At 37.9% G+C, this 23,545-nt stretch overlaps 1 protein-coding gene across 1 annotated transcript in view; it reads right to left on the minus strand.

Annotated features, from left to right (window-relative positions):
* The window catches only part of ARHGAP40 (Rho GTPase activating protein 40), a 115,313-nt gene extending 97,151 nt beyond the window's left edge, over window positions 1-18,162 (minus strand). The window contains exon 1 of the mRNA XM_051979318.1: window positions 18,006-18,162. The gene's annotated coding sequence lies outside the window, so the exon portion shown is untranslated. The remainder of the gene's footprint in view (window positions 1-18,005) is intronic.
* Between the last annotated feature and the right edge of the window lie 5,383 nt (window positions 18,163-23,545).

Below are 23,545 nucleotides of genomic sequence, written 5' to 3' on the forward strand. Positions count from 1 at the left end.
TATAGTGAAAGGAACTTGAAAATCGTATTATAAAGACCTGAGTTACCCTGCCTCTTGTACTACTTACTAGCTGTATGACCTTGAGCAAATCACTTCTTCTACTCCATGTCTCAGTTTCTTTATTTGTAAAATAAAAGTGTTCCTCTCAAAAGTCCTGTTCAGCTCCAAAATCTGGTGATATTATAAACTGATGGCCTTCAAACAACATTTGGCAACTAAATAAGGAAAATAAGCTTAACCTCTCCATATCCCAAGGTTAGTAGTTGTTTAAATGACCATTTCTGTTAGGGACCGCGCCTAAGTGCGAAACCCAGAAAGTCTGTAAAGAGTTAATGGGGATTATACTAGTAAGGGTCATTCTCCAAAAGCCCCCCCAGATGAACCATAACAATCCTGCAGGAGTTGCAAATCAGTCTTTACTGAGGAAGATGTTGCTTGTGAATTGAGAATGAAATAAATTGGAGGTAGGAGGGAAGAAGAGGGAGGTCAGAGAATTCACCTGCCTCTCAAGTCTCCTTGCATCCTTATTATCCTCTCACAAGAAGGGATCCATTCTGCTAGTCAGAATTAGATCCCTAGCAGCCACTAACAGGTGGTTCCCATAATACATTTATCTTTGGGGACCAAAGTACAACAATGACAACAATCCCCCTTCAGACTCTCACTAGCAACGTGGCCCTTAGTTTCAGATATTATTTATAAATTGAGGAGAATGGACTAAATTTTAAGGTCCCTTCTAGAACTAAGGTTTGCAAAATGTTGTCTTTACAAATAACTGTATTTGATATAAATTACAAAATGGAAGAAGTAGGCCACACTTTAAAAATATTGAGTGTCCCATAAGTCTTGGTGTAGTTTTAAGTTATGAAAAGATTTTCCTAATTCAGAAATGCACGAAGACTTTTGGGACGCTTTTTTTTTTGATGTGAAAATGTTTAAAAGGTTATATTTCAATCATTTACAAAGTATCATATCAGATTTAATCAACAATCAATAAGCATTTATTAAATGCCTAATATGTATCAGGCACTGTGCTCAAGTGCTGGGAGTACAAAAAAAAAAAGACAAAAAAAGTAATAGTCCCTTTTCTCAAGGAGTTTGTCGTCTAATACTTGCTGTGGAGTCATTTTGGTTGTGTCTGGGACTCTCCGTGACCCCATTTGGGGTTTTTTTGGGCAAAGATACTGGAATGGTTTGCCATTTCCTTCTCCTGTTCATTTTATACTTGAGGAAACTGAGTGAAGTGAGTTGCTTGAGACCACACAGAGATTAAGTGTTTAAGCAGAGATTGGAAAGATGAGTCCTCTATCTAATGCAATACTTAACAGCCCTAACATGGCCTAAGGGGGGAAACTCTATGTCTATGTGCAAAAGACAGAGTAAAACAGAGGCAAGAACTTCAGGGACAATCTAGTCTTCATTTATTCGTTATTTAATCTTTTTGGACTAAGTGAAAGAGGATATTTTTTGCCTCAATCACTACCTAACCTCAATCACTGACTGGGTGCAGCCTCAGTCAAACTGAGACTTGTTAAAGCTTAAAAAGCCCAGAGTCTCCCAGACCTTGCATCCAGGGCCATCTCCAGTCGTCCTGATCTGTATCTGGCCACTGGATCCAGAGGCTCTGGAGGGAAAAATGAGGCAGGGGACCCTGCCCAGTCCTCCCTCCCTTAAATGCAGCTCACTTGCATGTCATGGCGTCCCCTCCCTGATGTCATGGTCATCTTCAAAAATGAAGGACAAACAACAACCTCTGTGAGTAAAGCTGGAACTAGTCAATTGGATTATTCCTTCTTTCCTTTGTTCCTTTTTCCTTCCCTCTTTTCCTCTTGAAGGAGTGTAGCTTCTAGGGGAAACGGCAGTAAGGAAGTCTCCCCCACACAGACACCTAAGAGTGCTTCTGTTCTAACAATCTGTCAATGATTCTAAAGTCTTCTGGCCTAGGAATATAATAATTCTTCCCTTAGACTTTAGGGAAGATATATTAGTTATCCTGAGACTCTCTAACATTAGAGTACTATTGTTCTGACAATCTGTCTGTCGATGATTCTAAAGTCTTCTGGCCCTAGGAAGCTCCTAGATCTGCTGGTCAGTGACCACTCCTCAGTTCTACTTCTAAACCATAAGATTAGTATATCAATGAATGAAGAATTGGATAAATTGCTCCTGGTTCTTGACTAATCTCTTTTGGAACTTAGCCTAATGAATAATAAATCTTTTGCCCCTTAACTTGGAGACTTGAGTTTGCAAATTCTTTTGCCATAGCAGCAACATCAACCCAGGGACCCCCAAACATTGTTGGGGTGCTTTATCTCACCCCATACCTGGAATTAAGGAAGCCCCCCATTTTTTCTCCCTCAAACTTATCAACTGGGACACCCCAAGCAACTGGAAGAAAACTTATCTGGGACGCTCCATGCTCAGCAAGTTTTCCTTGACTGGGGACACCCAGGATTGGAAATTTGTGTAATTTTCAGCAAAGTTCCTAGGGAACCTTTGTTACCTTTTCACCTTCTCCAGGATGCTAAAGGAGACTAAGTGCTATAGGATGGATTTTAACAAAGAAATGTTATGGCTGTTGACAAAAATGGGACAGTTTTCTTTCATGTCATTTTTGTCTGGGTCTGAGTTTCTGTGCAGAATGTCTGTGTCACATTTGTTCTGTGAGCTATATTTTGTTACCTGGAAAGATTTAAAATGCAACCAGCAAGAAAAAGCTTCTATGATATAGTTAGAATACTGGGAAAGAGTTCTTAACATTCTTGACTCCCACCTTAAAAAGGGAAAAAAAGCCTGACTTTTTTCCTATGGACCTCAGCTCTGGCCAAGCTGAGAGTCACAGAAATAAAATTAACTAATTAAAATCAAAATAGCATCTTAGCAGATTTTCAAAGCTTTGAGAGCAATCATTAAGAAGTTTGGCAATTAGTCATTTTAAGATCACAGCAAAAAAATTCCTGAAACATTGGAGATAATTCAAAATTTATAACACTGGAAGAAAAAAAAAACTTAGGTAAATAGCAACTTTTTGCTAAGCCTTCCTTGACTCCTATCTTGTCCAGAGACCCCATCTACTCCTTTGGAAAAGCATCTCAGAAGGTATTAATGGACCTTCTCCACTCCAATCCCCAAAGTCCTAAGTGCATCTCAATTGTGGGGCTTGCTAACAAGCTCGATATAGCCCAAGTCCCTCTGTTTGCTAATTCTTCTCATCTCAGATCAGATTAAGAAAAATGAATGCTAAGCAACTCAAGGAAAGCTCAAATTATGCCTCACCTGCAGAAATAGGAAAAGCAGTCAGTGGAGACTCCACACAACCTTGCCCAAACACCTCCCTAACCTAGTTTGGCGAAATGGAGATGGAGTGGGGGTCAGGCTCCCTGGTCAGCATTCTCTGAGTCCTAGCACCTGAAACTACCATCAAAGGGAGATCCTGGCCTCAGTGATCACCTTCAGCAGATTCTGTCCAGCAACTCCCTGGGAAGGATCTCCTGGTACCTGGGAAGGTACCCCTCATACCACTTATCATGGCAGTGTAAGATGAGAAAGCCAATCAGCCTCTACTCTGTTTCAGTTGTGGATATGTACCAGCTATGTAATTTATGGCAAATTATTTTATCTCTGCCGAGTTTTCTGATTTGTAAAGAGAAACAATGATTGTTGTTGTGAAGATCACATGATTGCAAAAAAAAAAGGCTTGGCATAAAACATGCTATGTGAATGTTAGCTGCTTTACTGTATATAATTGGTTCATATTTGATAATTTTACATGGATTTTTAGATGTGACTAATATTCAATGCCCTATATTAAGATAAATGATTTCTAATTTGTTAGTTGAGATATGATAGTAAAAGTAGTTTTAAAAGAGCTCTAATCAAAGCCTACTGAAGGGATATGAAAACTGTAATCTATTTGCACCGACTGTTAACAGAAGATTTAAGAGTTTGGAAACTTTAGGTAAAACAGAAAAGCAGCTTGCTACTACTTTTAAAACACTGGCAACAAACAGCCTGCTGTTGAGTTATCTAGAATCAGACTTCTGAGGGCCATGTCCTGGGTCACAAAAGAGAAATGGTTTGTGTGAATTGGAAAATAACCAAATGGCAATTCAGTTTATCTGGAACGTTTAGTTAGAATTTAGGGAATCTCACTAACTAAAGTTGTCAATTTTAAAATCTGTTTTATCTCAATTTTAAGGATTGTCTTGTTTTCTCCCTAAAACAAAAGGGAAGATGATTTGGCTATTAGGAAAATTCTAAAATTGTTAATTAAGTTACTTGGAATTATTGTCATGTTAAACCTAAAATTGATAATTATTGTGTATGAAACAAGGCAGATGAGGTGAAAACCTTATCAGTTCATCTCCAAGTATGAGGTGTGCAACACTTTTTCCCCCTTCATAGAATGGGGAGAGGTATCAAATAGCACAGGCCATAAAAACACTAAAAAAAATAAGTTTGCAACAGCAAACTTAGCCCCCTCTCTAGGGTCTCTATCAACTCCCCTTAATTTGTAATCTTACCAGTTTTCTTGAAACCACCAGGATAAGCAAAGTCACCAGCCCTGAGAAATGAGCCTGTTTAGGATTTATAGTTTACTAAGAATCTATAAGCTTGTTTAATGATTGATCCTTTGCACTAGGAAAAATTTAAACATATAAAGCATATTAAACAAAAATCTTGTAAGTCCTGATAAAATTTTAAAAATAAGTTATCTAGCTCTAAGTTGCAATTAGTAGAATTTGCTATTAGAGATAAAATCTCTTGAGACTATAACTAATTCTTTTGAGTTTTGAATTTAATTGCCTGATCATTAAGTCAGTAACCCACCATTTGGAAGAAATGCCATAAGTAACTCAGAGATTGCCTTCCTGAACTGTCATAGGTGGACATCTTATCTGGGCAAGAGCTGGGAGGACAACCTTACTCTCTGCACAAGATGGGATATCCTTCTGACTCAGTTTCCCAGTTCTGTTCTTTGTTTCCCACCTGATTATTCCTGAGTCTGGCTGTGATATGGAATTGTTACTGCATGATTGGTTATCAAATAGAGCTAAGGATGCTTTATCTTGTCATGTATGTGCTCTCTTCAGGTGAAGCCGCAAGGACCTGTTTTGACCCTATTATAATCATGTCCCCAATTTTTCCTCTTACAGCAAATTTCTATAATCAGAGCAAATGGTCAATGGAAGCCATGAGCCCAATACAAGTATCCCAAGGGACACAATGCTTTTCTACCTTAGATCTTAAAAAGATGCTTTCTTTTACAAACCACTGCATAAAAACTCACAATTTCTTTTTGCCTTTGAAGGGACAAATCCAAGGGAACAATCTCACCAATTAACATGGGCAGTCACGTCCATAACATGGAAGTAGCTCAGAGTTTCCATGACAGCCCCCCCCACATATTTGGACAGGCTCTGGCCATCCCATATGTAGATGATATCTTGACCTGCAGCCCCATCTGAGAGGCTTCTCTGGCTGCAGCCATAAAAACCCTTAGCTTTCAGGCCCTTTCCCCAACACCCAGGGCTAGGAAGTTTCTTTGTCTAAAGGCCCACATTGCTTATCAGTCTGTTAATCATTTGAGCCATGAATTAACACCCACCTCCCTTTTGCTCACAGGGGAGAGGAAACAATCTTATCACTCCCTGAACCTTCCTCAAAGAAAGGCCAGGTCCTAAGGGGTCTTGACTCAGCCTCTGGAATCCTATCCCAGACCCCTTGCTTATCTGGTGTCTTTGGGGTGACTCTCTGCCTGAGACCTGGCTGCCACGGTCCTTCTAATGGAAGCCTCCAAGCTCCCCCTAGGACAACCTTTGAAGGTTCTAACCCCACACTGGGTTCGGAGCATTTTTGCCCTCCCTCACTTAAACCCAGTTCATTTGCACATCATGGCATCCCCTCCTTGATGTCATGGTCATCTTCAAGAATGAAGGACAAACAGCAGCAATAAGAAGTTTATTTCTCCCATTTATTGTGGAGGAAACTGAGACCCCAAAGACATTCAAGAGAATTGCCTAAATCATACAGGTAGTTAACAATAATAGCTACCCTTTACATCATCAGCCAAGCACAATACTAAGCTCTTTATAACTGTTATTCCAATTTTTGTTCTAGAAGAAATGATGAGCAAGCTGATTTCAAAGTCTGGAAAGACCTACATTCACTGATGCTAAGGGAAGTGAGTAGAACCAAGAGAACGTTGTACACACAGCAATAAGATTACATGATGAGCAACTGTGATGGACTTGGCTCTTTTCAACAATAATTCCAATAGACTAATAATAGTCATCTGTATCCAGAGACAACTATGGAGACTGAATGCGGACCAAAGAATATTGAAATGCTTTTTTGTTGTTTGTTTGCTTGTGGTTTTTTTCCTTGTGTTTTTCCTTTTTGATCTGATTTTTTTTTTTGCACAAGCTTGATGAATATAAAATTATATTTTGAAGAATTGCACATGTTTAACTTATATCAGATTGTTTGCTGTCTTGGGGAGGGGAAAGAGAAGGAGAGAGGTAGAAAAACTTGGAACTATAAGGTTTTACAAAGGTAAATGTTGAAAACTCTCTTTGCATGTATTTGGAAAAATAAAATATTTTTTTAAAATTTTAAAAATTGTTATTCCATTACATACTCACAATAGTTTTATTATCTCATTTTATAATAGATGAGAAAACCGAGGCAAGCGAGATTAAGTAACTATAAAAAGCTAGCTAAGTGACAAACCTTGGATTTGAACCCAAGTCCCCTGACTCACAATGTGATTCATCGTTTTAGAAGAGCATTCACAATTTACAAGGAATGCTGAAAATATTTGTTCCACAAATTGATTTGCACAGAGCTTTTGATGAACATACTTTTTACATAAAGTAAGCTATGTTCCATACTGTGACTACAAAGAATGCTGTTTGTTACTAGACAGCAGAACACAGTTCTCAAATACTACGCATCTTTACCAAGTCAATGCTGATATTTTGGTTGTATTTTTCTGCTAATTTCATTTTTACTGGTAAAAATAGTTAGCATTGTGTGATTGTGCATACTCATAGATATCTGAAACTAGCACGTGATCAAAAAGGCTTTATTCTATTCCTGAAGACTCCTCCAAACTGGAAAGTATGAATTTTGAATCTTTGGTTGTGAATAAGAAGAAATAACAGTGTTGGTAACCAAGTACTCTCAAGGAATATAGGTCTCAATTTTCTTCCTTCATTTCTTGGCCACAATCCCACATCATGTAAGAAACCTTAACAGCTGCTTCAAACCCTCTCATTAGAATCTCTCCTTGACTGACAAATCAATATAAAACTTAATTTTTTTTTAAAAAATCAAAATCCTTTTTCTCCAAGTCTGACAAGCATTATACAATAGCACGCTTAATTTTCTGGCACATAATGTCTCAAACACTTTGTATGAGCCTGTATCTAATCCCTCGGCACTCAGCTGTCCAAGTCCAGCATTTCTGATACTTAGGCTTAGAATGTTAAATGAAGGAAGCAGCAGGGTCAAGTGGACCGGCCTGTGCTGAACAGACCTTGCCTCAGAGTAACATTTAAACAGAGAGACATTCACTCAGTGAGCAATCAGGCCAAAGAGGAACTGGGAAGAAGTTACACGGCACATAAAAAGTTGTGGTTTAGAAGGAGGGGAAAAAACAAGAGAACCAGAAAAAATGAAGATCCTGGCAGTAGGAAGACTACTTCTGGTGGGGTTAACTGGAAGACTGTACACAAGTGTAATAAAAATCTAGAAATTAATGGTATTTATATAGTCCTTTAAACTCTTCAAACACTTTACAGACCTTTTCTTATTTGCTTTTCACAACTCTCTAAGATAAATATTGTGATATTATCATCCCCGTTTTACACTTCAAGGAACTTCAGCTCAAAGAGATGAAGGTATTAATCAAAGAAGAGACTCAATTCCTGATCTTCTGTCGGTTAACCCAGCAATATTTCTCCTGCACCATGTTTCAACAACCCTTTTTATATTAGCCGGGGACCCTTGCTGTTCAGTCATTTCAATTGTGTCCAACTCTAGCTCATTTTATAGATGAAGAACTGAATCAAACAGGATTAAGTGACTTGTCTAGGTCAGTAAACGTCTGATGTTAGATTTGAACTCATTTCCTCCTAACTTCAGACTAGGAACTCTGCAACCTGAAATCATAGCTGCTCTATAGAACCTCAAAACAACATATTCATTGATAATTTCAATAATCAGAATTTCATTAAGATGTGCAGGGAAGCCAAACCTGTTTATCTCCCTCCACCCCTATTTCTCTCTCCCCTTTATCACTCTTTTTTTCTCTCCCTCTGTCATCTCTCCCACATCCTTGCTATCAAATTCACTGAATTGGAAGGGACAGACCTTAGAGGTCACATAGCCCAATATCCTCACTTTACCAGTGATAGATGAAGAAACCAAAATCCAAAGAGGTTAAGAAAGCATGAAATCACAGAAATTCCTACCTTTATGTCATAGATCTAGGATTTAAATTCAAGTCCTCTCATTCCAAATCTATATAACACTGACAGTCAGCCAACCTTTACATAATTGAACATGAATCCTCTCCAGGTGTCTTATGATTCTCTCCTCTTATGACTGTATCAGAGAAACAATCCTAGATCTCTTAATCTTAACTATCTCTTCACAATTCACCTCTCTGCCCTCCTTTCACACCCACAGCTAAAAGTTGTAACCTTGGCTATTTATCAGAAATCTCTAAGGTGATTTTCAGGCAGAGCTGATATCATGGCTCCAGAGCACAACTTGGGATGGGGGGCTATGGAATCCTTGTGTTAACTTTTCTGATGGCTCCTGAGCAAAACATTGAAGCCCCACTTTTATAGTCTGCATTCCTCTTGAAAATCTAAATCTAGAAAGCGTTTTCTCTGGAAATTAGTATGGCAGAAATTAGGCATGGACCCATACTTAACACTATATACCAAGATAAGATCAAAATGGGTCCATGATTTAGGCATAAAGAACGAGATTATAAATAAATTATAAATAGGATAGTTTATCTCTCAGACTTATGGAGGAGGAAGGAATTTGTGACCAAAGAAGAACTAGAGTCCATTACTGATCACAAAATAGAAAATTTTGATTATATCAAATTAAAAAGTCTTCATACAAACAAAACTAATGCAAACAAAATTAGAAGGGAAGCAACAAACTGGGAAAACATTTTTACAGTTAAAGGTTCTGATAAAGGCCTCATTTCTTTTTTTTTTAATTTTAATTTTATTTTATTTAATAATGACTTTGTATTGACAGAATCCATGCCAGGGTAATTTTTTACAACATTATCCCTTGCACTCACTTATGTTTCGTTTTTTTCCCCTCCCTCCCTCCACCCCCCCCAAGATAGCAAGCAGTCCTATATATGTTAAATATGTTGCAGTATATCCTAGATACAATACATATTTGCAGAACCGAACAGTTCTCTTGTTGCACAGGGAGAATTGGATAACCCGGGAAGAAAATCAAAAATGCAAATAGTTCACATTCGTTTCCCAGTGTTCCTTCTTTGGGTGTAGCTGTTTCTGTCCATCATTTATCCATTGAAACTCAGTTAGGTCTCTTTGTCATAGAAATCCACTTCCATCAGAATACATTCTCATACAATATCATTGTCGAAGTGTATAATGATCTCCTGGTTCTGCTCATCTCATTTAGCATCAGTCCATGTAGGTCTCTCCAAGCCTCTCTGCATTCATCCTGCTGGTCATTCCTTACAGAACAATAATATTCCATAACATTCATATACCACAATTTACCCAGCCATTCTCCAATTGACGGACATCCTTTCATTTTCCAGTTTCTAGCCACTACAAACAGGGCTGCTACAAACATTTTGGCACATACAGGTCTCTTTCCCTTTTTTAGTATCTCTTTGGGGTATAAGCCCAATAAAAACACTGCTAGATCAAAGGGTATGCACAGTTTGATAACTTTTTGGGCATAATTCCAGACTGCTCTCCAGAATGGTTGGATTCATTCACAACTCCACCAACAATGCATCAGTGTCCCCGTTTTCCCATATCCCCTCCAACATTCATCATTATTTTTTCCTGTCATCTTAGCCAATCTGACAGGTGTGTAGTGGTATCTCAGAGTTGTCTTAATTTGCATTTCCCTGATCAATACTGATTTGGAACACTCTTTCATGTGAGTGGTAATAGTTTCAATTTCTTCATCTGAAAATTGTCTGTTCATATCCTTTGACCATTTATCAATTGGAGAATGGCTTGATTATTTCTTATGAATTAGTCAGTCAGAATTAGTCAGAATTAGAGAACTGACTCAAATTTATAAGAAATCAAGCCACTATTGATCAGAGAAATGCAAATTAAGACAACTCTGATATACCACTACACACCTGTCAGATTGGCTAAGATGACAGAAAAAAATAATGATGAATGTTGGAGGGGAGTGGGAAAACGGGGACACTGATGCATTGTTGGTGGAGTTGTGAATGAATCCAACCATTCTGGAGAGCAGTCTGGAATTATGCCTAAAAAATGATCAAACTGTGCATACCCTTTGATCCAGCAGTGCTACTACTGGGCTTATATCCCAAAGAAATACTAAAGAAGGGAAAGGGACCAGTATGTGCAAGAATGTTCATGGCAGCCCTCTTTGTAGTGGCTAGAAGCTGGAAAATGAATGGATGCCCATCAATTGGAGAATGGCTGAATAAATTGTGGTATATGAATGTTATGGAATATTATTGTTCTGTTAGAAATGACCAGCAGGATGAATACAGAGAGGCTTAGAGAGACTTACATGAACTGATGCTAAGTGAAATGAGCAGAACCAGGAGATCATTATACACTTCGACAGCGATATTGTATGAGGATGTATTCTGATGGAAGTGGATTTCTTCCACAAAGAGAAGATCTAACTCAGTTCCAATTGATCAATGATGGACAAGCAGCTACACCCAAAAAAAGAACACTGAGAAATGAATGTAAACTGCTTGCATTTTTGTTTTTCTTCCCAGGTTATTTCTACCTTCTGTATCCAATTCTTCCTGTGCAACAAGAGAACTGTTCGACTTTGCAAACATATATTGTATCTAGGATATACTGTGACATATTTAACATGTATAGGACTCCTTGCCATCTGGGGGAGGGGGTGGAGGGAAGAAAGGGAAAAGTCAGAACAGAAGTGAGTACAAGGGATAATAGTGTAAAAAAATTACCCAGGCAGGGGTTCTGTCAATAAAAAGTTATAATTAAAAAAAAAAAAGAAAGCGTTTTCCTTTCCCTATCATAGGACTATGATAATATCAAAGAAAAAGACATTAAGGGGTGGGGAAAAGATTGTAGAGAGAGAAAAGGAAAGGGGAAGTAAAATGGGACAAATTAGATCATATGAAGAAGCACAAAGGACCTATTACAATAGAAGGAAAGAAGGGAGGGGAATGAGCATAGTCTGAAGGCCACAAACATTTTGGCACATACTCCCCTGCACTATGTCCTCCCCAAATTCTCTTTGACAAGTGTACCACTACAATCAAATCCTCTACTCACCCCACTGTACTAATGGGCTTTTCTAGACAATGAGTCAGTCGTACCCTTCTATTTACCTACTTGTCTTACCCAGGTAAATGAGAAAAAAAATGAGGAAGTGTGATATTCAACCAACTTTTAAATATATTTTACATAAATGAAATTAATTTCTCACCTATGACTCTAAGGTTCACATTTAAGGGCCATATCTAGCTCAGGGATCATCTGGGATCAACTTGCTCCAAAGAGCTAAATGTTAAGTTTCAGTGTGAACATTTACACCTCAGAAATTAGCAAAAATCATAAGTCAGATCTTAAGTCGTTCTGTTCATTGTCCTAATGTAGAAATGTGATGGAGAAAATGTGAATAATGCAGATTCAACTTAAAAGTGCATCATGTATACATTTTTCTGGAGAGCTGTTGTTAAACATTTACCAGCACATCTATGTTAGCCCACCTAAGGTCCAATATGTCATAAGTGAGAAAGTTGGATTTAAACTCCAATTCTTTGACTCCATATTCAGTATTCTTTTGGCTTTGATCATCTAGCTGACTGGCCATAGTTTCATTACCAAACCTTTGAGCCTCAGTTTCTTCAACTGTATATACCTACACCATATCAATTTAAATATTTGTAAAATACTACACAAACTCTGAAGTGCTAAATAAACATCAATTTTAATGCTGAAAATGTCTAAGATTAGAAAATCTTGCTCTCCAGAGACAACAAGAGCTTGTTTTGTTTTAAGACAGTGTGCTGGGCTTGAAATCAGGAATACCTGAATATTTTTCATCTTGCCTCATATACTTACTAGCTGTGTGACCTTGGGTAAGTCACTAAACCTGTCTACCTCAGTTTCATAGCACCTAAGCCTGAGAATCATTATGAGAATCAAATTGATATAATTTGTTATAAATCTTTGTAAACTTTAAAGTGTTACATAAATGCTAGTTATTATTATTTTAAATCAGGAGAGTAGGGATTATAACTAAGAATCAACTATCCAGCAAGACTGAACAACTTTGAGGGGAGGAGATGGATTTTCAAGTAAGAGACTTTCAATCATTTCTATTGACAAAAGCAGAATTAAACAGAAAATATTCAAACAAAGGACTCAATATAAGTTTAAAAAGGCAAAGGGGGAAAATTACATCCCTAGATGGGAAAATGGTATCTGTAACTCTTGAGAGCTGTTCCTGTTACTATGCAGGTGTGGATATGAATAGATTATGATAATATCAAAGAAAAAGACATTAAGGGGTGGGAAAAAGATTGTAGAGAGAGAAAAGGAAAGGGGAAGTAAAATGGGACAAATTAGATCATATGAAGAAGCACAAAGGACTTATTACAATAGAAGGAATGAAGGGAGGGGAATGAGCATAGTCTGAAGCTTAATCTCATCAGATTGAGCTCAGAGAGGGAATAACATATTCACTCAGTTGGCATAGAAATTTATTTTGCCCTATAAGGAAGTATGAGGAGAAAGAGTAAAGAAAAGGGAGGAAATGGATAGAAGGAAATGCAGAAACACTAGGAGAAAGGAAAAAGAAAAGAGGAGGGGTAATGGAAAAGAGGGCAGCTTGAGAGTGGGGTAGGTTAGAAACAAAATACTCCTTAGGAAGGATAGGGTGGAAAGAGAACAAAAGTATATACAGGGGAGAAAATAGACTGGAGGAAAATAAAGAGCTAGTAATCATAACTGAATGTGAATGGGTGAACTCTCCCATAAAACAGAAATGAATAGCAGAGTGCATTTAAAAAAATCCTACAATATGCTGTTTATAAGAAACATATTTGAAACAGAGATACACATAGAGTAAGGGTAAAAGGCTGAAGCAGAATTTATTATGCTTCAATCAAAGCAAAAAAAGCAAGGGTAGTAATTCTGATCTCATATTTAAAAAAATAAAAGTAGATCTAATTAAAAGAGATAAAGAAGGAAATTATATCTTGTTAAAGGCTGCCATCAGCAATGATCAAATACATCAATACTAAATGTAAATATATCAATACTAAATGTAAATCAGGACAGCAAAAGCTTAGGCAGATAATTTTTTTAAACGGGTTGACTATTTTCAAGACTTCACCATAGCCCACAAAAGCCATATCTATTAATCCCCAAATGTAAACTGAAGCTAGTGATTACCAATGAACTGATTTTTATTAGAGATTTCTTAGGATCCCAAATCAAAGATTGATGGCCCAAACAGCAGAATTATGTTTAGAAAAATTAAACCCAAATATAGGCAGGTAGGTAGTGCAGTGGATAGAGGACATGGCCTACAGTTAAAAAAGACTCAACTTCCTAAGCTGAAATCCAAGCTCAGACCCACACACTAGCTTTGTGACCCTTGGCAAGTCACTTAACCCTATTTCCCTCAACTTTCTCATCTACAAAATGAGCTAGAGAGAAGGAAATGGCAAACCACTGCAGTATCTTTGCCAAGAAAATCCCAAATGGGGTCACAAAGAACTGGACACAACTGAAAAACAAAGGCCAAATATTGCTATATTGAAGCCATAATTAATACCTGCCTAATTAGGCTGATATATCTTGAAATGAACTTGACATTAATTTATTTTCAGACAGATCAGTGTTTGATAACTATCCCATTGGCAAGAATCTACTTAAGAAATCCTCCATGTGACCAGCTAAGGAAAATAAGTCACTGAGGAGAAAAGAACAATTTTGTGAGTGTGAATAGTTTTTTGGGGTTTTTTTTTTAAGATCACATAATTTAAGTTCATAGATTTAGGGCTTAAAGTACAGTACCATCATTTCAAGATGAGAGAACAGTAAATCAAAGATGTAAATTTAAAAGTGAGGTCTTCAGACATGTTCTAGCTGTGTGATCCTAGGCAAGTCATTTAACCCTGATTGCCTTCCCAAAAAAGGGCAAAAGCGAGGTCCTCTGATGTCAAATACTGAGTTCTTTCCTCTATACCACATCAAAAAACAAATGAATAACTGCTCAGCTTCAATAGAATTTACTGAAATGAATAGAAGTTTCTAAAACTGATATAAATTTATAAAGGAATATCCACTCCTCTATGTATAGTCAAATTCAAGTCAAGCAACAGGTATTTATATACATACTACATGCAAGACATTGAAAGTCAAAAGATAGGGGTAGTTAGATGGCACAGTGGATTAAACTCTGGCCCCAAAGTCATGAAGACCTGAGTTCAAATTTGACCACAGACATTTAACATTTACTAACTGTGTGACACTGGATAAGTCCCTTAAGCCCAACTGCCTTACCAAAAACAAACAAAAACATCACTAAAAACAAAACAAAACAAAGGATTTAAGCTCACAAGACAAATGAATATCCAAACAACTTTAAGATATCCATTAAACTTAAAGAGATCTTTAAAGAAATTTAAAATTCACTAATGGTGAACTATGAAGGAAAATGTATACTGTTAAAAGTTGGTAAACAGCAAGGAGTTAGAGAATCTGTATGATGCTGGACTTAACTTCAGGAGATTCTGAGTTCAAATATAACCACAGATGCTTGCTAACTGTTTGACCTTGGACAAATCATTGTGTCTCAGTTTTCTCATCTGTAAAATGGAGATGATATTGATACCTACCTTCAAAGAGCTGTTAAATATTTGTAATAATGTTTGTGTTTTGTAAACTTTTAAGTGTTACTTAAATTTTAGCTATTTATTAGTAGTTATGAATGATACAATATTTTTGTAGAGTAATTTGGCAAGTTAAAGTTGATGCAGTGATCTCACATCTAGTATGTTCTCAAAAAGGTGCAGATGAGGATAGAGAAAAAAATTGTATAAAAATATTCATTTTTATAATAGGAAAAAATCTGTAAGTAACCTTTATAAAGAACAAAGCTTTGAATAGCTTGAACAAATTGTGGCATGTCAATATAGTATATTATAATCCATAATAATTCTAAGATCCATTTTATAATAACATATAATAATATTGTAACATAATTCTATATGTTACCTCATTTGATCCTTACAATAATTATTATCCTCATTTTGCTGTAGTTTGCAGTAGTTGTCTTTTTAATTGTGTTCAACTCTTGATGTCCCTTTGAGGTTTTCCTGACAAAGATACTTGCCATTTCCTTCTCCAATTTATTTTAGAGATGAGGAAGTGGCTTGAGGTGGAATTTGAACTCATCTCTATCCAGACCCTAGACGCTCTATTTACTTTGCCACCTCAACTGCCCCATCCTCATTTTATAGATGACAAAAGTAAGTCTGAGAGAAATTAAAGTGACTACCCTGGATCATATAGCTCCTCCAGGTCTTCCAGATTTCCATCTCTATCAGCTGAGACCTCTCCCTTCAAGTACTCCTATTGAAGCAAAAGATTTAGAGCAAAGATAGAAAACACATCCTGCAGTAATATTACAAGAAACCAGAAACCAAGGGAAACATTTAAATATAAATAACAAAAATGGATAGGAGTGAGAAAAAATAAAATAAAAATACAATAAAACATAGATAATATTAATGTGTGTTTTTCTTAGTCAATATGCAACCCTTGAGGATCCTTGAGTCTGACTTACTGGCTCCAATTTCTTTCCAAGTTTGACATCAAGGTCAGAGAAGGCAGTTTCACCAGCTCTAGTGAGAGGGGAAATGGCCTCAGGCAACTACCCTTTTCTAGTGAAGAACCTTCCTCTGCAATTAACAAGGCTGGTCATTGGAAAAGACACAAAGTCCTCAGTCCAGCCACTACTTGAAGCTTTTCCAGCTTGATGATACCTGCCAAAGTTTGTGCTCAGAAGGCACAGCATTCCTGAACCTCAACATCACCATTTTTAACAGAAGTGTATTATGCACCTAATAACAAATGAGAATACAAAGAAATATAGGAAGAGTTACTCCAAGTGATGCCAATTGAGAAAGTAAGATCAGAATGATGTCTATGGCTTTAAGTAGAAAGAAAATAACAACAAAAATATGATAAATACTATTTACAATACTATAAATACAAATACTAAGATACCAGAAAATGGACACAGAGAAAATACAATGCTACCAGTTTTACATATGTAAAAATATTGATTTTTCTTTTATCAAACTAGTTTAGTTTGTAGTTTCAGGTGTAATATTTTTTAGTTTTTGCTGAGATGGTTACTGTTTATTATGAGAGAAAAGAGCCTAAGAATGAGAAAAAGAATTAGAGATGGAGAATGGCAAGGAAAATCGATTAAAGAAAAAGGAGAAAGACAATGCAAAGATAAAAGTGAGAGTAAAAGGCTTAGAAAGGAAGAGTTTGAGAAATAGAGAAAACTAAGAATGATAGAGTGAAAGAAAGAGTAAAAAAATATATTGATGATTGGGGGGGGGGAGAGAAAAAGAAGGGAAGGAGAAGGTACGGGAAGGGAAGAGACCTCTTCCAAACCCACTCAGTCTCTCCATCCAGAACAGGGAACTCAAACCCAATACTTCTTACTTTTTACAGGTATTCAGTTTACCAAACAATATATAAGGTAACAACACTAATATTGTAAATTCAGAAATGCACTGCCTGGAAAGCAATTTATCAGATACAATCTGGTTAAGCAAAAGATAAAATATTCCAAGTTAAGCCAACCGTCTCAGTAAATAACGTATTTAGCTCCAGGTTTGATCCGGCCGAGCGGAGGGTCACAGGGAGCGGCCGCCGAGGACCAGACAGAGCCCCAGAATCCCAGAGCAAAATGCAGCCTCCACCGAGACACACCCTCTCTGAACCCCACTAGGTGCTGGAAAGTGGATCTCCAGCCCGTGCAATTTGTCCACTTCGGCTCGACCAGACTTCCCATTTCTGCTTGGCTCCCCACAGATGTGCAAACAGTTGTCAGAGCAAAGAGAACCAGAGGTTTGCAACAATCGCTCTTTGAAGGTTAAAATAAGAAGTTAAACATTTGTACCTTTAAATATCCCCCGGCAAGCCCGGGCCGGCCCTCACCTCGCTTGGCCCGAAGAAGGCAAAGTGCCCGGGCAACGGGCTCCGCCTCTCTCATCCTTAAGCCCTCTCTCTCAGGACAGCTAATTGGGCTTTTTCCCCCCTATGGCTTACTTTTAAAGTTGTCAAAGCCACCTCCCCCCAGTTACCTTTCGCGCCTTTTACTAAGTTCCATTCTAGTAAAGCGTACCCTTTGACCCCCTTACTCAATAGGGCCCCCAAGTTAGCCAGATTCCCTAGACCCCCCTTCCGTATTAATGCCCTCTGCCCTTCCTCATTAGTGACTATGATGATTCTCTCATGTTTCCAGTGCTACTCTCCCTTAAAATCCTCAGACCCCCTCACCTAGTACCCTATCAGAGCCCCCTTCCTCTCATAGAGAGCCCCCAATCCTTCTCCCGGAACCCTAGGTCCGCTGCGGCGTCTTCTCCAAGAATCACTGATGCCCCCGAGCAGACCTTCCCCTCTCCATAGAAGCTCCGGTGAAGCCTCCCAAGACTCCTCCGTCAGGTTAGAGCCCCCACACTCCTCCGTGCGCCCTACCTGCTCTGCGCAACAAGGAGGGATGGACAAGCCGGACCAAGCAGGGACTGAGACAGTTCTGGTGCCGGTTCCACTCGTTACTCGGAAGCTGGAGAAGCAGCAAGAGCGCAGATCGCAGAGGCGGGCGTAGAGACAGAAGGAGCTGCGATTCGGAAGAAACTGGGCTCGACTCCGTCTCCCCAGGGAAGCTAGAGCTGGGGGCGGGGGCGTGGAGAAGGGCGGGGCGGCCGGTGGGCAGGGGAAGCGCGGCCGGCCTCCCCTAGCCTCGGCGGACAATTCCCAAAGTTTCGAGGGATCTTCAAATCCCTGCGTTTACTGGTCAGTTGTGCTGATTCTCAGTTCAATGATCCCATTCAACAGATAATTAGCTAAAGCCTATTGTGTTTTGGAATTTGTCTTAAAAAATAAATAAATACTCATACCCTTTGACCTAAAGCTGAGCAACAAGCCCCAAGGAGGTTAAAGATAGAAAGTAAGGTTACTACTTACATCAAAATATTCATAGTAACTCTTGAGGTAGTGGAGAACTGAAGTAGTCACTTTGTGATTGGACTGGAGGTTCTCAAACTTTTTTCTCAGTTTCATTATACTATTAAAATTACTGAGGATCTTTCCAAAGAGTTTGTGTTGTGTGGATTATATTTATAGATATTTACCATATTAGAAATAAAGACTAATTTGAATTTGTAAACCCTCAGAAAGGATTTCAAGAGACCTTCCCCCCACCCTCTAAGATTCTCTGGACCACACTTTGAGTATCACTGGGCTTAAATGATTTGTAGTATATGAGTATGGGCCATAAGAAATACAGAGAGGTTGGAATTCAAAATCTTACAAAAATGAATGTTGAATATACTTTAACATATTTAACATATATTGGTCTAACAGCCATCTGGGGGAAGAGGGTGGGGGGAAGGAGAGGAAAAATTGGAACAAAAGGTTTGGCAATTGTCAATGCTGAAAAATTACCCATGCATATATCTTGTAAATAAAAATCTATAATAAAAAAAAACCCACACACAAAAAAATGAATGTTAAAAATCATCTTTACATGGAATTGAAAAAAAATGAAATCCTATTAAGTGGGGAAAAAAAAGTATGATCTAAAGGGCAGAGTAGGCTCATATGCATATAATGGTGACCAGTTGTTTACCCTCTCCTGGAGATCTTTAAAGAGGTTATAAATGTTCATTCATTTGAGACAATTTATAAGTGGCGCCCTCTAAACATGAGAAGAATGGGTTAGAAAGTAGATTTGTGGAAGTTCTATTAATCTTTTCAGGCCATATTGGTGACTTAGAAAAATTATCACATGTTGAATAGGTATTGTTCACATTATAAAAATAAAATTCATTTTGGTAAAAAAGAAAAGAACTAGGAGGAGGTAAGAGAAGACATGGGAGCAGTTGCCGAGTGATACAAACAGAACTAGAAAGGTAATGTAAATAAAGACTGCAACAGCTTAAGTGGAAAGAACGACAATACAATAGATACTGAATTCTATGGGTTTTTACCCAAGCTTGCCTGAAATTGGAAATAGAAAAAATACATCAAATAGCTAGGTGACACAATAGGCTTGGAATCAAGAAGACTCATTTTAGGAAGTTCAAATCTGGTCTCCAACACTTAATAACTGTGTGACTCTGGGCAAATCACTTAACCCTGTGTGCCTCAGTTTCCTCATCTGTAAAATGAGCTGGGGAAGGAAATGGCAAACCACCCCAGAAATCTCCAAGTGGAGTTACAAAGAGTCAAACACAACTGAAAACAGAACAAGCAACAAGGGGGAAAGTATAATGCTCACTATTGATCTATGAAGGAAATATAAAAATAAGTCAAAACTGGCCCCTGCCCTCAGTAATTTCACAGTCAAGAACATAATTATAATACAAGGCAAAACATGATAAGGGATACAAGGTATATGCAAGCAGAGAGTGAGAAAGAGCCTTTCTATTTGAATGAATTCAGGGGGTAGTTTATTAGAGATGGTGGCGTTAGAGCTGGTTAGGGACTCAGTAGTCCAAAATTTGGATGAGACTGAGGTGCTGCAATCTGAAGAGTTGGTTTCAAATTGGAATAATAGATGGAGCACGAAAGGGAGGCAGTGAAAAGAGCCCTAGACTTAGAGAGCAGAGTCTACTCGTTACCTGTGTGACTTTGAATAAGTCATTTCACCTGTGCAGGCCTCAGTTTCCCTATCTATAACATTAAAAGATTGGGAAAAATCTCTTTAAATCCCATGATCAAAGGTCTTTTCCACTTCCAGATCTATGCCTGCTATTATGAATCTATCCCCAAGCAACCTTTTCCAGGATGATTGAGGTGCTGCTGCTAATAGTGGCCACTAAGAGGCAGCAAAGAGCTTAGCTCAGTTCCAGTATTGAAAGACTAGGATGATCACTTTTTGAGGAGAATCCTACCTAATTAGAGCACTCTTCCTTCCAGTTCAGGGGACCCTGGATAATAGAGTTTCCCTCACCATTACAGAATGCTGTATTGATCAGGAAGGCTGGCAACCTCTGGGGATTTATTCACAGTCCCTGATAAATATTAATATTTGCCTTCCTTGGAAAAATCCACATTTTTCTTCTCTTTTCAGCTTCTAGCCCTTACGTGAGGCTCCAAGTATGTTTGTTATGCCTCATCTAAGGAATCAGTGTGGTTGGCAAAGCCACTCAAAATTACCACCCTATTTGATTTAAAATATCGGTTTTAAGTCAAACTTTGAGATAAAATAACCTTGTCGGTAGCCTAGAATAATTGGATTCAAATATCCTGTGACACTGTCAGAAGCAGGTCATAAAGAAAGCATCGGCTTTAGAAAACAAGGTTTGGATCTCTCTTGCCTGGCCCCAGCAGTCATTAACCAAAGGAGCAAAGAAGCTACTTTAAAATTTCCCTAGGAAATATAGAATATTAGATCATAAACCATACAGAGGTATACTAATAAATGTTTGACCACTGGTTCTCACGGGAGCGGGGGAGAGGGAAGAAATGTATGCGGGACACACATTTCATTATTACATTTTCTCTATCATTTTCTTAAGTCCAGAAAATCAACAAAACAATAAATCTATTTGTATAATTTGCCAATTTCCAAGATGGAAATATTCTGAAAATTTAACTGGCTCTAATGAATGGATATGAGCTGGCTCCAGTGTACTCCATGGATCATAAAACTCATCATTTGTGTGTCTCAAATCTGGGAGGAGGAGCAGTCTTACAATTTAGACCATAGGGTCTATTTACACTAAGAAATCATCTAGAAAAGTCTAACTTCCTATTATACAGAATTTATTTCCATCCTAATTACTTCTCAACCAGGGAAGAGAAGGGAACAAGCATTTATTAAGTGCCTACTGTGTGCCAGGCACTGTGACAAATGCTTAACAGATATCTCATTTCATCCTCACAATCATCCTGGGAAGTAGGTGCTATTATAATCCCCATTTTACAGTTGAGGAAACTGAGGCAAACAAGCTTGGTGACTGCCCAGAATCACAAAATTAGTAAGTCTCTGAGTCTGAATTTGAATTCAGGTCTTCCTAACTCCAGATCCAGCATTCTATCCACTGTATCACCTTGCTGCCTTATTATAAAATATATATAATAGAACTTCTTAGTCCCAAGAAGAGAAGAATCAGGAGAGAGATTATTGCAATCTTCCAGTATTGAATGGACTGTCATGGAGAAATGGAGTTAGATGTTCCATTTAACATGAGAGGGAAGAATCAGAAACAATGGGTGAAAGTTTTGGAGAATTCAATTTTGGCACATAATATAATTCATATCATACATATCACCATATAATACAATAAACACAGTATAATTATAAATGTAGTCTAATAATGTGAGGTATAATATAACGGGGTATGATATGCTATAATTGTACAAAAGTAGAAGGGCTACCTCAAATGGTGGTTAGTTCATTATCACTCCAAGTCTTTAAGCAGACTGTATCCCCCAAAGGGGATTCTGTTTTAGATACAAGAGAGAGGGAGGGAAGGAGGCAAGAAGAGAAGGAAGGAAGGAAGGAAGGAAGGAAGGAAGGAAAGGAAGGAAGGAAGGAAGGAAGGAAGGAAGGAAGGAAGGAAGGAAGGAAGGAAGGAAGGAAGGAAGGAAAGGAAGGAAAGGAAGGAAGGAAAGGAAGGAAAGGAAAGGAAGGAAGGAAGAACAAAGAGAGGGGGAAGGAGGGAGGGAAAAAAGAAAGAAGGGAAGGAAGGAAAGAAGAGGAGGGAGGAAGAATTTATTAGTTGCTTACCATATGCATCATTCCCAGCTCCTCAGGTGTACACTTAGAACACTAAGAAGATGTAGCCTTGCCCACCTAGAATTTATCCATGAGAGTAGAAACTGAGACAAGGATATTCAAGAGTTTATAAAGGGCTACACTTGTATTTCCTTCAGTGACTATTATGGTGCACTGCATATAGCAGTCTGCTTTTGTTCAGTCATTTCCAGTTGTATCCAATCCCATTTGGGGTTTTCTTGCCAAAGATACTGGCATGGTTTGCTGTTTCCTTCTGCAGCTCATTTTACAGATGAGGAATTGAGGCAAACAGGGTTAAGTGACTTGCCCGGGCTCACACAGCTACTAAGTATCTGAGGCAGAATTGAATTCAGGAAGATGTCTCCCCAACTCCAGGTTCAGCACTCTAGTCCCTTAATATTTATTAAAATGATAAGATCTAAAATTGTTACCTAAATAAAGCCTTAAGTTAGTGGCAGCTAATATGTTCCACTCCAAACTCTTAGTTCTTCCTTTCCATTCCCTCCCTCTCCAACATATTACAATTCCCTCCAACAAATTAATGTTATATTAAGATAGAATTACAGATTTAGTGCTGTAAAGGTCTAGTACAAATCTTTCCTTTTACAGATAAGGAAACATGGCCCCAAGGAAGATGAGATTTACTCAATGTCAGAAAGCATAAATGGCAGACAGTTTTTTTCTGATTCCAATGTTCTTTCTACTGCTATAACTATGATCCCATGATCATATAAACTGTATAGAGATTGTTATAGGAAGAATATCACATTCATTGTTATATCTGCTGTTTCCTTTTTCTTTCACTTTTTTCTTTCTTTCCTTTTTTCTCTCTTTTCTAAAAACAATATAAGTTCAGGTCCAAAGTAATATTCAGATAATATTCAGATCCAAAGATATTCTGGAAAATATCCAGAAAAAATTGTAATATAAGAGAGCAAAATGCATCAATAAAATATATTTAGGCTTGGAAAAAGATTAAAGGGTAAGGTGAGAAAAAGGGATAAATGAAAAGTTAGAGAGATTAGATTCTTAGGAAGTGACCACAGGGCACCAATATCATACTGTTAACAAGATTAACAGGTTTCAAGAACAAATAAGGCAGCTTTACCTATTCAACATGGGTTTGCTAGATTGTCTCTCTCCCTGGAGTACTGTACACTGTTGGCTCTTATCAACATTAATGTCACCATCACTATTACCATCATTATGAACATCATAATCATTTTCTTGGGCACATGAACATTCTCATGAAGAAAACTTTTTGTGGGTC

This window comes from Antechinus flavipes, chromosome 2, assembly GCF_016432865.1.
Source record: "Antechinus flavipes isolate AdamAnt ecotype Samford, QLD, Australia chromosome 2, AdamAnt_v2, whole genome shotgun sequence".
NCBI classification, from domain to species: domain Eukaryota; kingdom Metazoa; phylum Chordata; class Mammalia; order Dasyuromorphia; family Dasyuridae; genus Antechinus; species Antechinus flavipes.